The 12,793-nt window shown below is 48.1% G+C and overlaps 1 protein-coding gene across 10 annotated transcripts in view; it reads right to left on the reverse strand.

Moving 5' to 3' along the window:
- The window catches only part of LOC140898275 (uncharacterized), a 2,445,793-nt gene that overhangs the window by 1,756,613 nt on the left and 676,387 nt on the right, over window positions 1-12,793 (reverse strand). The gene's annotated exons all lie outside the window — the stretch shown is intronic.

Below are 12,793 nucleotides of genomic sequence, written 5' to 3' on the forward strand. Positions count from 1 at the left end.
TAGTAGTTGTTCTCTACTTGCTTTTCCTGTAAAGGGTTAACAAAGTCTCCCTGCACAGGGAAAAGGAAGGGAGTGGGCACCTGACCAAAAGAGCCAATGGGAAGGCCAGAACTTTTTAAAATTGGAAAAAACTTCCCCTTTGTCTGTCTGTTGTTCTTCTCCGGAGAAGCAGAAACAGGGCTGGAACTATGCTGTAAAAGCTTTGGGCCAGGTATGAAAAAATTATCAGCTCATACCTAGAAACTACTCATCTGAAACCCCAGATATGTAAGTAGATCAGGAAATGTCTAGGAAGATGCAATTAGGTTTCTCTCTTTTATTTCTTTATGGCTTGTGGACTCCTCTGTGCTAACCCCAGGTGCTTTTGTTTTGCTTGTAACCTTTAAGCTGGACCTCAAGAGAGCTATCTTGGTGCTTAATCCTTGTAATTGATTGGTTTTTTTTTTAAATCTAGCAAAAAGCCTAAGTTCCAAATGTATTTTCTTTCTTTATTTTTGTTTTTAATAAAATTTACCTTTTTTTAAGAACAGGATTGGATTTTTGTGTCCTAAAAGGTTTGTGCATGTGTTGTTTAATTAGCTGGTGGCAACAGCTAATTTCCTTTGTTTTCTTTCTCAGCTCTTCCCCAGGGGGTGGGGGCTAAAAGGGGTTGAGGGTACCCTACAGAAAGGAATTCCCAAGTGCGCCTTCCTGGGTTCTCAAAGGGGTTTTTTGCACTTGGGTGGTGGCAGCATCGACCCATCCAAGGTCAGAGAAAAGCAGTGAACTTGAGAGCGTAATACAAGCCTGGAGCGGCCAGTATTAATTTTTATAATCCTTGTCGGCCTCCACCTTCTGCACTTGAACTGCTAAAGTGGGAATTTTAAACCCTCCCAGGAAAAGAGTCTCTGAAGCAAATGCTAGAAAAGAGTAGGATCAAAAGAGCCACTTTGGGGAATTCCCCTGACACTGTCCTCGAGGGCAGCGCATCCCTCCCGCAGTGACTCAGCAGAGACAGGAACTGGCTTCTGCTCTCTGGTCCTCACTTTGTTCCCAGGACAGTCAATCTTCCCAGGGTGGGGCAGCAAATGGATCTAGGTAGGGTTGGGACCTGGGAATCTCTTTTTCCACTTATTGTTCCTGCTGCCCCTTTCAGTCTCCTTCCCTTTTCTCCCAGTGCTTTATCTGTAATGAAAGAGGTGCTGGGGCTCAAGCAATTTTTTTACTTTCATAACTGACTTGGCAAGCCCAGAGGTGCTGGGGCTCAGCTCTGGCAAGCCCTGGCACACATTAAGCACTGCTTTCTCCCCTCTTGTACAAACTCACCAGCGGGTCCCTTAAAGGGGGCTTTTGTGCAGTCACTTTCCTGCTAGTCCCCAGCACTTTCCCCCAGGTCTGTCCCATCATCTGGAGTCTCAGCTCAGGAGTTGGAGTCAGCAGAGCCCAGGGCTGCCTCAGGGGTCTCATTCTAGCCACCAGAGAAAGTCCCCAGCTGGGCTGGGCACGGAGGAAGCTATAATGAAGGTCTTTCCCCAGCACAGACCGCACTGGGGGAGCAGCAGCTGCTCAGGTTCCCAGATCACAGTGCAGAGAGCTGCATCTGCCCCAGGGAAACCAACTCCAGAACTCTAATACCATGAGCAGAGAGAGACAAGGTGGGTGAGGTAAGAGCTTTTATTGGACCAACTTCTGCTGGTGAAAGACATACGTGTATGAGCTACACAGAGATCTTCTTCAGGCCAGAGAGAGGCAGACACCAGCCTCTTCTCCCTAAGTAATACTGAGATCCTGCTGGTGGCAGCAGCTAGTGACTGTGCCCCACTGGGCTCCCTGGGCAGCCGCAGGGACAGCCAGGCAGATACTGATCCCATTTGCCCATCTGGACCCACCCCCTGCTATTCTGGGGGTGACTCTGAGCCCTGAATCCTGCACAGAAATCCAAGAGGGACCCTGGTCCATCCTGTCACCCCAAACAGTCCCAGTCAGAAGCCAGAGCCCAGAAATCATGATTTTGGCCTAAGAAAATAATGCAATAGTGTGTCTGTTGGGGGGTGAGTTCTGTGGGGATATTCACCTTGTAGCTTTGGAGCCCTTAGGGGTTAGTCCTTTGCCGCCCCCTCACCCCCAACACTTTGACCGTTTCCAGTAAAAACAAAATCTCCCGTGGCTGCTGGGTGGGGAAGACCCCTCCCCCTCCTACTGCCCCTGGCCTGTACCATGGACTGGGAGAGCTGCCATTGTGTCTCTCACCATCCCTCTACTTAATCACTAGCCTCTCTCCCCCTCCCTCAGCCAGTCTCTTCTGTCACTCTCTCTCCAGCCCCCTAGTGTCACCCCCCACTTTCTCCCCCTCTTCCCTTCTCACTGTCCCCCATTCCCATTTTCTTTCTCTCCCAGCCCTGTTCCCACCCACCCCATGATTCTCTCCCTGCATCTTGATTCCCAGGAATTGCCTCATCCTCCCTCCAGCGCACCCACAGCCCCCCAGTCCCAACCCATGCCCCACATCCCTGTTCCCTCCCTCCTGCCCCCTCACACATCCCATTTCATGCCTCAATCCCCTCTGGCCCACACTCCCCCTGCCCCTTTTCAGCCCCCTTCCAGCTCCCACTCCCCAGGTGTCGTTGACCCAGCTGTCCCCACAGCGCAGTCTGGAAAAGGCTGCCAAGTCTCACAAGATAAAAAATCTGCACTGCCCTTTCCCAGCAAGCCCAAAGCAAGCCAATCCCATTTCGGAGGCACCGCCCAGTCCCACTCACCAAGCCCCAAACAAGCCACACACTTCAATGGCAAAACAAGCAACAGGCTTCTTAAAGAAAAGCAACCCGCTACTGAGAGAAATGAATGGGCAAGTACAAAGAAGCCATTATAGGCTTCCTAATAGAAGCCTCCCCACCCCACCCAAAGCCCCCAAACAAGCAGTTACATAACAAAGAAGCCAAAGGGAGCCCTTTGGCTCCCAGCAAATGAGATCAGCATCGACCTGACTGTCCCTGGGGGCTGCAGTGATCGCTGGGGTCACCCAGTCCAGCAGCAGGAAGTGAATCGCTCTCGCTGCAGTAACTCTGGGGCGCTGTGGGGGGGCCATGCTCCTTGCAAGATCCCCGAGCCCCGGCGGCTGCTGCTGGGGACCCCGGGGCCCTGGCTGCAGCCGGGAGAGGGGAATTTCCAGCAGTAAGATTCCCGCTGCTCCCAGGAGCCTCTCCCGGTGCAGAGACCCCAGCCTGGCCAGGACCCCCCATCCCGGGCTCCAGCCCCTGCTCCCGGGGAGGGCACCGCTTGGAGGGAAGGTAAGAGAGACCTGCCCATCCCCACAGGGAGAGGTGCCCCCCCGGTGCCATCCTGGCTGCAGGGGGAGGGTTTGGCCCCAGGCTGCTCCCAGCGGAGTTGGCTGCGATTCCCTGCCCTGGGCCCAGGGAAGCTGCCGCCAACTCCCTTTGGCTCCGATGCTGATCTCATTTGCCCATCTGGTCTCACACTGGAACCGGAGAACTAGTTCAAACCGGGATTTCGTACTGGAACTGGAGCTGAACCTGAAGCATAATTTTGTTTTACTGATTGAACCTGCACTGAACTGAAAGAAAAAGTGTGTGTGTGTGTCCAGTTAAAATTAAGATTTCGCATTTTTTAAGCTCATCATTTAAAAAAACTTACGGTCATCTTATTTTCATTTTGAGAGATGAAAACAAAATACACAATGGGCTGGTGATTTTCCCACAATGGGAGCAATCAACTGTTTCAGAGTAACAGCCGTGTTAGTCTGTATTCGCAAAAAGAAAAGGAGTACTTGTGGCACCTTAGAGACTAACCAATTTATTTGAGCATGAGCTTTCGTGAGCTACAGCTCACTTCATCGGATGCATACCGTGGAAACTGCAGCAGACTTTATATACACACAGAGAATATGAAACAATACCTCCTCCCACCCCACTGTCCTGCTGGTAATAGCTTATCTAAAGTGATCATCAAGTTGGGCCATTTCCAGCACAAATCCAGGTTTTCTCACCCTCCACCCCCCACACACAAATTCACTCTCCTGCTGGTAATAGCCCATCCAAAGTGACAACTCTCTACACAATGTGCATGATAATCAAGTTGGGCCATTTCCTGCACAAATCCAGGTTCTCTCACCCCCTCACCCCCCCTCCCAAAAACCACACACACAAACTCACTCTCCTGCTGGTAATAGCTCATCCAAAGTGACCACTCTCCGTACAATGTGCATAGTAATCAAGGTGGGCCATGTCTAGCACAAATCCAGGCTGTCTCACCCCCCCCCCATTTTTTTTTCCCCAGGGGCACACACACACACACAAACTCACTCTCCTGCTGGCAATAGCTCATCCAAACTGAACCTGAACAGTAACAGATCTGTGGGCGGGCAGGGGGAAAGACAAGAAGGGGTGGCAAGCATGGAGTTGGGCAAAATTTCGTTTCACCAAAATGTGGGTGCAGATAGGCTTGAGTCAGAAGTCAGAAATAATTATGTCTTAGCATCAATGTCAGACATATTTGAATTTGAAAGATGAATTGGAACTTCTTATGAAGCTTGTGAAATCTCCAAAAGGGAAGCAACATCTGGACCAAGGAAAGCCCCAAAAGGCTGGGGCTAATTCTTTATTCGTTTGCAGATGAGCCACTTATCACTTCCCCCCTGCTTGTTTGACCATTTCTAGGGGAAAAGATTCCCCCCTGCCCCTCTCCTACCCCATGGGCTGGGGGAGCTGCTATTTTATCTCTCACCATCCCCCTCCCTTCTCCTACCCTCTGGCTCTGCCTTCTCCAGCCAGTCTCAGCTTGCTCTCATATTCTCCCTCGAGCCTCCCCACAGCCCCTCTCCACACATCCCACCCTTTCCTTCTCTTTATCCCGCCACTGAGAGTTTCCCTCTATTCCAGCTCTGTTCCCCTGAGCCCCAGAATTCTCCCCCGCCCCCTGATTTCTGAGTATTCCCTCAGCATCTCTTCAGCAGCCCCACATCTCCATGGCCCCATCCTGCCTGTGCTTCCCTGTTCACCACCCTCCTGCCCCCTCACACATCGCTGTTAACCCCTCAGTGCCCTCTGGCTCTCAGAGCCCCCTGCCCCTCTTCACCCCCCTTCCGGCCAGCCCCACTCCCCTTCCCCTAGGATCCACCCCCTTCCCCTGCCGAAGCCCCCCTCTCCATGTCTGCCAGCCCCCCCAACCCAGAGCACAGGGAGGGCAGGCGGCATGTGCTCCCCCACCCCGCAGCACAGGGTGGGCAGGTGGTGCGTGCCCCCCCAGGTCCCCAGCACAGGGTGGGTGGCATGCAACCACCACCACCACCACCCCCGGCCACCCCACACACAGGACAGGCCACCTCAGCACCTCCGTTCCCCTCCCTCCCCCAAGCAGCAGGCGGCATGGCCTCAGTGCCTGACGCCCCCCAGCACTGGGCAGCCACAGCTACGCCAAGTCCTGGCCGCCCTAGCCCCCTCCCCAGCATGCTGCTTCCCTGAAGAGGAGTAGCCTGCCTGGGCTGGGGCCAAGAAGGAAGGGCAAGCAGGGCTTTGAGGAGGAGCATGGGCAGGGCCACACAAGGCTATTTGGGTAGGCACAGCCTTCCCCAGCCTATGCAATGCAACACCCATGCGGGTGTTGTCAAGGTTCCTTCCCCACTCTGAACTCTAGGGTACAGTTGTGGGGACCTGCATGAAAGGCCCCCTAAGCTTATTCTTACCAGCTTAGGTTAAAAACTTCCCCAAGGTACAAACTTTGCCTTGTCCTTGAACACTATGCTGCCACCACCAAGCATGTTAAACAAAGAACAGAGAAAGAGCCCACTTGCAGATGTCTTCCCCCCCAGATATCCTCCCAGGCCCTAGACCCCCTTTCCTGGGGAAGGCTTGATAAAAGTCCTCACCAATTTGTACAGGTGAACACAGACCCAAACCCTTGGATCTTAAGAACAATGAAAAAGCAATCGGGTTCTTAAAAGAAGAATTTTTTAATTAAAGAAAAGGTAAAAGAATCACCTCTGTAAAATCAGAATGGTAAATACCTTACAGGTAATCAGATTCAAAACATAGAGAATCCCGCTGGGCAAAACCTTAAGTTACAAAAAGACACAAAAACAGGAATATACATTCCATTCAGCACAGCCTATTTTACCGGCCATTGAACAAAAGGAAATCTAATCCATTTCTAGCTAGATTACTTACTAACTTTTTACAGGAGTTCTGAGCTGCATTCCTGATCTGTTCCCCCCAAAAGCATCACACAGACAGACAGACAGACCCTTTGTCCCCCCCCCAGCTTTGAAAGTATCTTGTCTCCTCATTGGTCATGTGCTAGCAAGGTTATCTTAGCTTCTTAACCCTTTACAGGTGAAAGGGATTTGTCTCTGGCCAGGAGGGATTTTATAGTTCTGTATACAGAAGGATGGGTACCCTTGCCTTTATATTTATGACAGGTGTGATCTGACCTCATTGGTTTTGTTGAGATCGTTACCATTTAAAACACTATTTCAGTTTATCAATTCATTCTGGCTATAAAATAGCAGCAGCGTGTTCTCATCGCTTTTCCTTACGCTTCTTTAAGGAAATCGGTTTTTGTACCAAACTGATAAACACACTCTTCTCTTGCAGCATGTGCAGAGGTAGATAGAAGCTGGAAAGTGGCAGCAATTTCTACTCCTGTCATGTGGGGAGATTCGAGTCCTCTCTTAAAGAAACGGCCACAGTCCCACTGAGTTGGAAGTGTCTGTACCAGCAGTCTCCAGCTTTCAGGGTCCCAAGTTATCTGACTCCAGCAAAGATTTTGAAGTGCCCCTTCTTCCTGCTCTTCTTGTGGGCTATAATAAATTGAGTGATGAAAACACTAACCACCCAGCCAACAAACCTTTGTTAACAGAGTTAAGGTTTCCCAGTGACAGCTCAGGCCCTGCCACAATCTCAAGTTCATCAAAACGCTTTCTACTGAAAACCAGGAAATAGAGAGTTAAGGTCCATGCCAGTGCAACCTTCACCCTGCCCGCTGGAGTTGGGAATAGTCACTGAGAATTATCTGCATGCACCCCAGCTGCATTCAATGTGTTAGGTGTAGCTGTACTGAATGGTGAAGAAATCAGTTGGAGTAACTTAAGTGAGCTGTGTCAGGGATCCTTCCCCACTCTGAACTCTAGGGTACAGATGTGGGGACCCACACGAAAGACCCCCTAAGCTTATTTCTACCAGCTTAGGTTAAAACCTGGTACGCTGCCACCTCCCAGAGATTTAACAAAGAATCAGGGAAGAGACCACTTGGAGACGTCTTCCCCCAAAATATCCCCCCAAGCCCTACACACACCCTTTCCTGGGGAGGCTTGAGAATAACATCCTAACCAATTGGTTACAAAATGATCAAAGACCCAAACCCCTGGGTCTTGGAACAATGGAAACATCAGTCAGGTTCTTAAAAGAAGGATTTTATTAAAAAAAAAAAGAAAGGTAAAAATCATCTCTGTAAAATCAGGATGGAAAGTACTTTACAGGGTATTCAGATTCAAAACACAGAGGATCCCCCTCTGGGCAAAACCTTAAAGTTACCGAAAACAGGAATAAACCTCCCTCTTAACGCAGGGAAAATTCACATAAAACAAAAGATAAACTAATCCGCCTTGCATGGCTTATCTATACTGGTTGCAATATTGGAGACTTGGATTAGGATGGGTTGGAGAAGATGGATTTCTGTCTGGCCTCTCTCAGTCCCAAGAGAGAACAACACAAACTAAAAGCGCAAACAAAAGCCTTCCCCCAAGATTTGAAAGTATCTTGTCCCCTTATTGGTCCTTTGGGTCAGGTGCCAGCCAGGTTAGCTGAGCTTCTTAACCCTTTACAGGTAACAGGATGTTGCCTCTGGCCAGGAGGGATTTTATAGTATTGGAAACAGGAAGGTGGTTACCCTTCCCTTTATATTTATGACAAGCTGTGATTGTGATATGCGGAGAGCTGGGGATTAGTTTGAGGAGCGTCTCAGAGCTGTGACTGTGATGTGAGATCTGGGTTTGAAGCCCCCATGTCTGTTATCAAAGGACAGAGCTGCACATGTACCTTGAGGGATCCAGTATGCATCATTCCAGCACTGAGTTAGGGAGGTTCAGTCAGCAGCAGGACCCAGGGGATCTTCTTGCCATGGGGCTTGTCAGCAGGGTGGTGGGAGAGGAGAGCTGTCTGTGTGTTGAATGAGAAGTGAAAGTACAGTGTTGAATGCAATCTTGTGAGAAAGGGTTGTAAAAGGGCAGGAAGGATTATAAAATTCGACACACATGGGAACAGACTCAGTGTTTGAGCATAGAACAGACGTAGGTAGCTCCTGGCCAGTAAAGCTCACCAAAATCAAGTTGTACTTTAGCAAGAAGAAAGTGTTTGAGTCTGTGTTACAGTTGTCATGTGCCCTATTCCCTGAGTGCTCTGCACCATCTGCAAAGGCAGAGTGCCAGCGTGCAGGATGGGGGTTCTGGGTCATCCTGCAAAGAGGGCAGAGCTGAGGCTGTGTTGCCATTTACATTAACTCTTTATTTCCTGGTTTTCAGAAATTTTAGTTTTGATGAGCTTGAACTTTTGATGTCAATGAGCAACCCGAACTCTCCTTTAACAAAGTTGTGGGGTTCTTTGTTTGCCTGGGGGTTTTGCTTGTTTGTTTGTTTTGCTATTTAATTTCCTAGTATTTTAAATGGAAAGATACTTGTTGTAAGAGTTAATGATCACTTAGACATTTGTAGTTCTCATCTACATTTTACAGCTGATACAATACTGTGACAAGAAAATAACAGAAAGACCTACGGAGAATTTGGGGTTGACAGCCCACCCGTGCCAAGCCCCCCCCAACTTCCTCTGCCACTTACCCCCATATCACCACTGACATTTCTTCAGACGAAACAATAAATAATTATAATTATAAAGAAACTTTGGTGGAGGTGAATGTTACCCACAGGTTTACATTTCAGTCTGAGATTTGTGTCCAGGGTGGATAGAATCTATGAATTTCATGAAATACTGTGTTTTTATTTCATTTTGTTGTCATTCTGTTTTGTGTTTTGGAACAAGCTGTATCTCAGGAATATCTTGATCCAATGACCCTAAATTTTAATCACTAACCCTACTCTGCTCTCCCATCTGGGTGAAATTAGTGAGTGAAATTTTAATCATGTGTAATGTATATAAAGAAACAAATACTAGCTAAAAGGCAGATAAGGTTACTCATGTGCAGTTTCCCACCACAGCCCCAATCTTTAAAAGCAAGGCGTGATAGAGCTTTCAATGGCCAGATGAACTAGTGGCTAGTTTGTTGCTCAAAGGGGATTTAGGGGGATCTGGGTCACACACCCCCTCCATCAGGTCCCAGCCCAGGGCCCTGTGTGGTTCAACCCCTAAACAGGGGAGATGAGTCTCTCTCTCCCTGTCGGGGGGGCAGGGGGGGCCTTCAAAACCAGTTTCCTCAGGCTGCTTCCTTCTAAAGTCTCTTTAGTTTGGGGCACAGCCCCACTAGTCCAGTTGCCCCACAGTTGGGGCTTATCTGCAGGCTCCCCTTGGCTTACTTGCCTCCAGTGGCTGCGTTGGCTGGCAAGTCGCTACTCCGTCCCTTCAGGCAGGCAAACAGGGAGCTCCTGCCCCCTCACCAGTCACCCCCTGGCTGAGCTGGCTCCCTTCTTTTCTCCTCCCTCCAGGCCTGGCATTGGCTGCAGGTATAACGGGGCAGGGCTAGCTGAACCCAAAGGTTTTCTTTGATCCCTGCTGTGACAGTCGGCACTTTCTCTTCTCCTTCATAGAAGGAAATATAGATTTAAAGAGAATACCTACCCCATTCCTGGCTACACACTTCTAAAATCATTCACTGGCAATAGGACACTGCCCCATCCCAGGTAAGTACCTTTGACAGAAGAGTTCTACACACGACACTGAGTGCGTTCATCTCACTCACAATGTAAAGCAATGTAAAGCTGTCTCTGTTAATGAGGTTTCATTTCCTTGGTGTTCCTGATGTCATAAACCTGGTAGGGTTAACAGTCACCTACAGAGCCTTCGGTTTGATATGGAAACCCCCACCCCACCCCAAGCACTCTCAAAATGAAACCTCCCAAAATCATTTCTGTTTCTTCAGGAAAAGATTCAGGCCCATTTGGAGATTCTGAAGGAAGAGAGAGAAAAGCTTCTGAGATTTAAAGTGACTGGAGAGGTTTAAAGCCTGGAGTATCTGGTAGGTGCCCATTGTTATTAACTTGCAGGGACTTGCAGTGGGCCATCTGTTAGGAAGCTGGTCTCGGGACCCCCCACCCATGGCTTCTCCCAGCAGCCTGGGCTCCCTGGGCCTCTTTTACCCTGGCCGGGCTCCAGTTTCCAGCCTGGCAGGGAGGCTGGACCTCGGGGAGAAGAGGAGCGGTAGATGGCTGGGTCTGTGGTGAAAAGTGGATGGGCCAGGCCCCTTGGCTTCCCTTTGCGGGTGCACCTGGTAGGACATCTGTTTGTAGGCAGCTTCCTCCATGGACTTGGGGAATGTGGGCTTTGTGTTTCTTCATGGGCATGGATGTCTGTGTTAGAGTCCTATGTCTTCGCACACATACACACACCGGCCCTGAGAAATCCTCTCTCAGGAGCAGGACCACATCATATTCTGTAGAATCTAAGCTTCCATTCCAATTAATGAGTTAATTTCTAGCCCTTGTGTCTTTCACAAAACTCCTCCCAAGGTGAGCAGACTATGTCTCGTGCAGTGCTATCTGCCTGAGTCTGCAGACATTTCTTGCATTGTTAATTATTTCTCTCCCCTCGCATCTCTGTTAATGTAGTGCTCAGTCCTGCTGGCTGCTGCTCTGGGTCTGGCTTAACACAGTGTGCTGACTATGTCAGACATAGAAACATACCATGAAAAAATGTTAGGGACAAATGGGAAAGTGGTAGAAAATCCTCTCCCTAGTAACGACAGGGTATAATCATGTGTTAGACATCACAGAATTTTCAAAGAAATTCTCCCTCCTGCAGAATCAGCACTCCATGAACGGACCCTAGACTCTCTCTCTAACCCTTACCTTTCCTTTCTTTTAAAAAAAATAGATACAGACACAAAACAAGAGGCAGAAGGTTGTATCTGAATTTCAGCAACTGCGGCAGTTTCTAGAAAAAGAAGAGCACCTCCTGCTGGCCCAGCTGGAAAATCTGGAAAAGGCGATTGTGAAGATACAGAATGACAATGTCATTAAAATGTCTGAGGAGATTTCCCGTCTCAGCAACTTGATCAGTGATCTGGAGGGGAAGTGTCAGAAGCCAGCAAGTGAATTCCTGCGGGTGAGACTGAGTTATAAACATCCCTGATCCAAACACAGGGACAGGACAGCTCCTGAATCATGGGCACTGGAGACCAGCAGTCAGAGGTCACAGTGTAATTCAGTGTGTGCATTCCTGAAATGTGAATTATTGTTTCTCTTTGAAGAATTACAGACTCATTTATATTAGAGATGACATTAACTCAGCAAATCCATGGCCCTAGGGCCAAGGCAGGGCCTCTTTTACCCATATCTGCAAAATCCCTTCTCTGGGATCCCCAGTGGGCGGCATTTGGGACTAAAATTGTTTTTCTGTCTCTTTCCTCTCTAGGATGTCAGAAGCACCTTGAGCAGGTATGTGGCTCTATTTCACTTCCCCTCATTCTTCACGATGCTGTGAAAGGGCTTGGAGAGTGTATTGACTCTACATTTCATAAAAATATAAGAATGGCCATACTAGGTCAGACCAGTATCCTGTCTTCCAACAGCAGCCAATGCCAGGTGCCCCAGAGGGAATGAACAGAACAGGTTATCGTCAAGTGATCCATCCCCTGTCACCATTCCCAGCATCTGCCAAACACAGGCTAGGAACACCAAGCTGGTTTATAGCCACTGATGGACGTATGCTCCATGAACTTATCTAGTGCTTTTTTTAACCCTGTTTGTGTCTTGGCCTTCACAACATCCTCTGGCAAAGAGTTCCACAGGTTGACTGTGCGTTGTGTGAAGAAATACTTCCTTTTGTTTGTTTTAAAACTGCTGTCTATTAATTTCATTTGGTGACCCCCTAGTTCTTGCATTATGAGAAGGAGTAAATAACACTTTCTTATTTACTCTCTCCACACCAGTCATGATTTTAAAGACCTCTATCATAGCCCCCCTCTTAGCCGTCTGTTTTCTAAGATGAAATGTCCCAGTCTTATTAATCTCTCCTCATATGGAAGCTGTTCCATAACCAGTATCATTTTTGTAGTGCTTTTCTGAACCTTTTTTGAGATGGGGTGACCAGGTCTGCATGCAATTTTCAAGATTTTGCATGGATTTATATAGACGCAATGTGATATTTTCTGTTGTATTATCTATCTCTTTCTTAATGATTCCCAACATAGTTAGCTTTTTTGACTATCACTGCACATCGAGGGGATATTTTCAGAGAACTATCCACAATGACTTCAGGATCTCTTTTTTGAGTGATAGCAGCTAATTTAGACCCCCTCATTTTATAACTATAGATGGGATTATGTTTTCCAATATGTATTACTCTGCATTTATCAGTATTGAATTTCATCTGCCAAATTTTTTACCCAGTCACCCAGTTTTGTGAGATCCCTTTGTAACTCTTCACAGTCTGCTTTGTACTTAACTATCTTGAGTAGTTTTGCATTATCTGCAAATTTTGCCACCTCACTGTTTACCCCAGATCATTTATGTATATGTTGAATAGGACTGATCCCAGTACAGACCCCTGGGGAACACCACTATTTATCTCTCTCCATTCTAAAAACTGATAATTTGTTCCTACCCTTTGTTTCCTATCTTTTAATCAGTTACTAA

Source organism: Lepidochelys kempii, chromosome 14, assembly GCF_965140285.1.
Source record: "Lepidochelys kempii isolate rLepKem1 chromosome 14, rLepKem1.hap1, whole genome shotgun sequence".
NCBI classification, from domain to species: Eukaryota; Metazoa; Chordata; order Testudines; family Cheloniidae; genus Lepidochelys; species Lepidochelys kempii.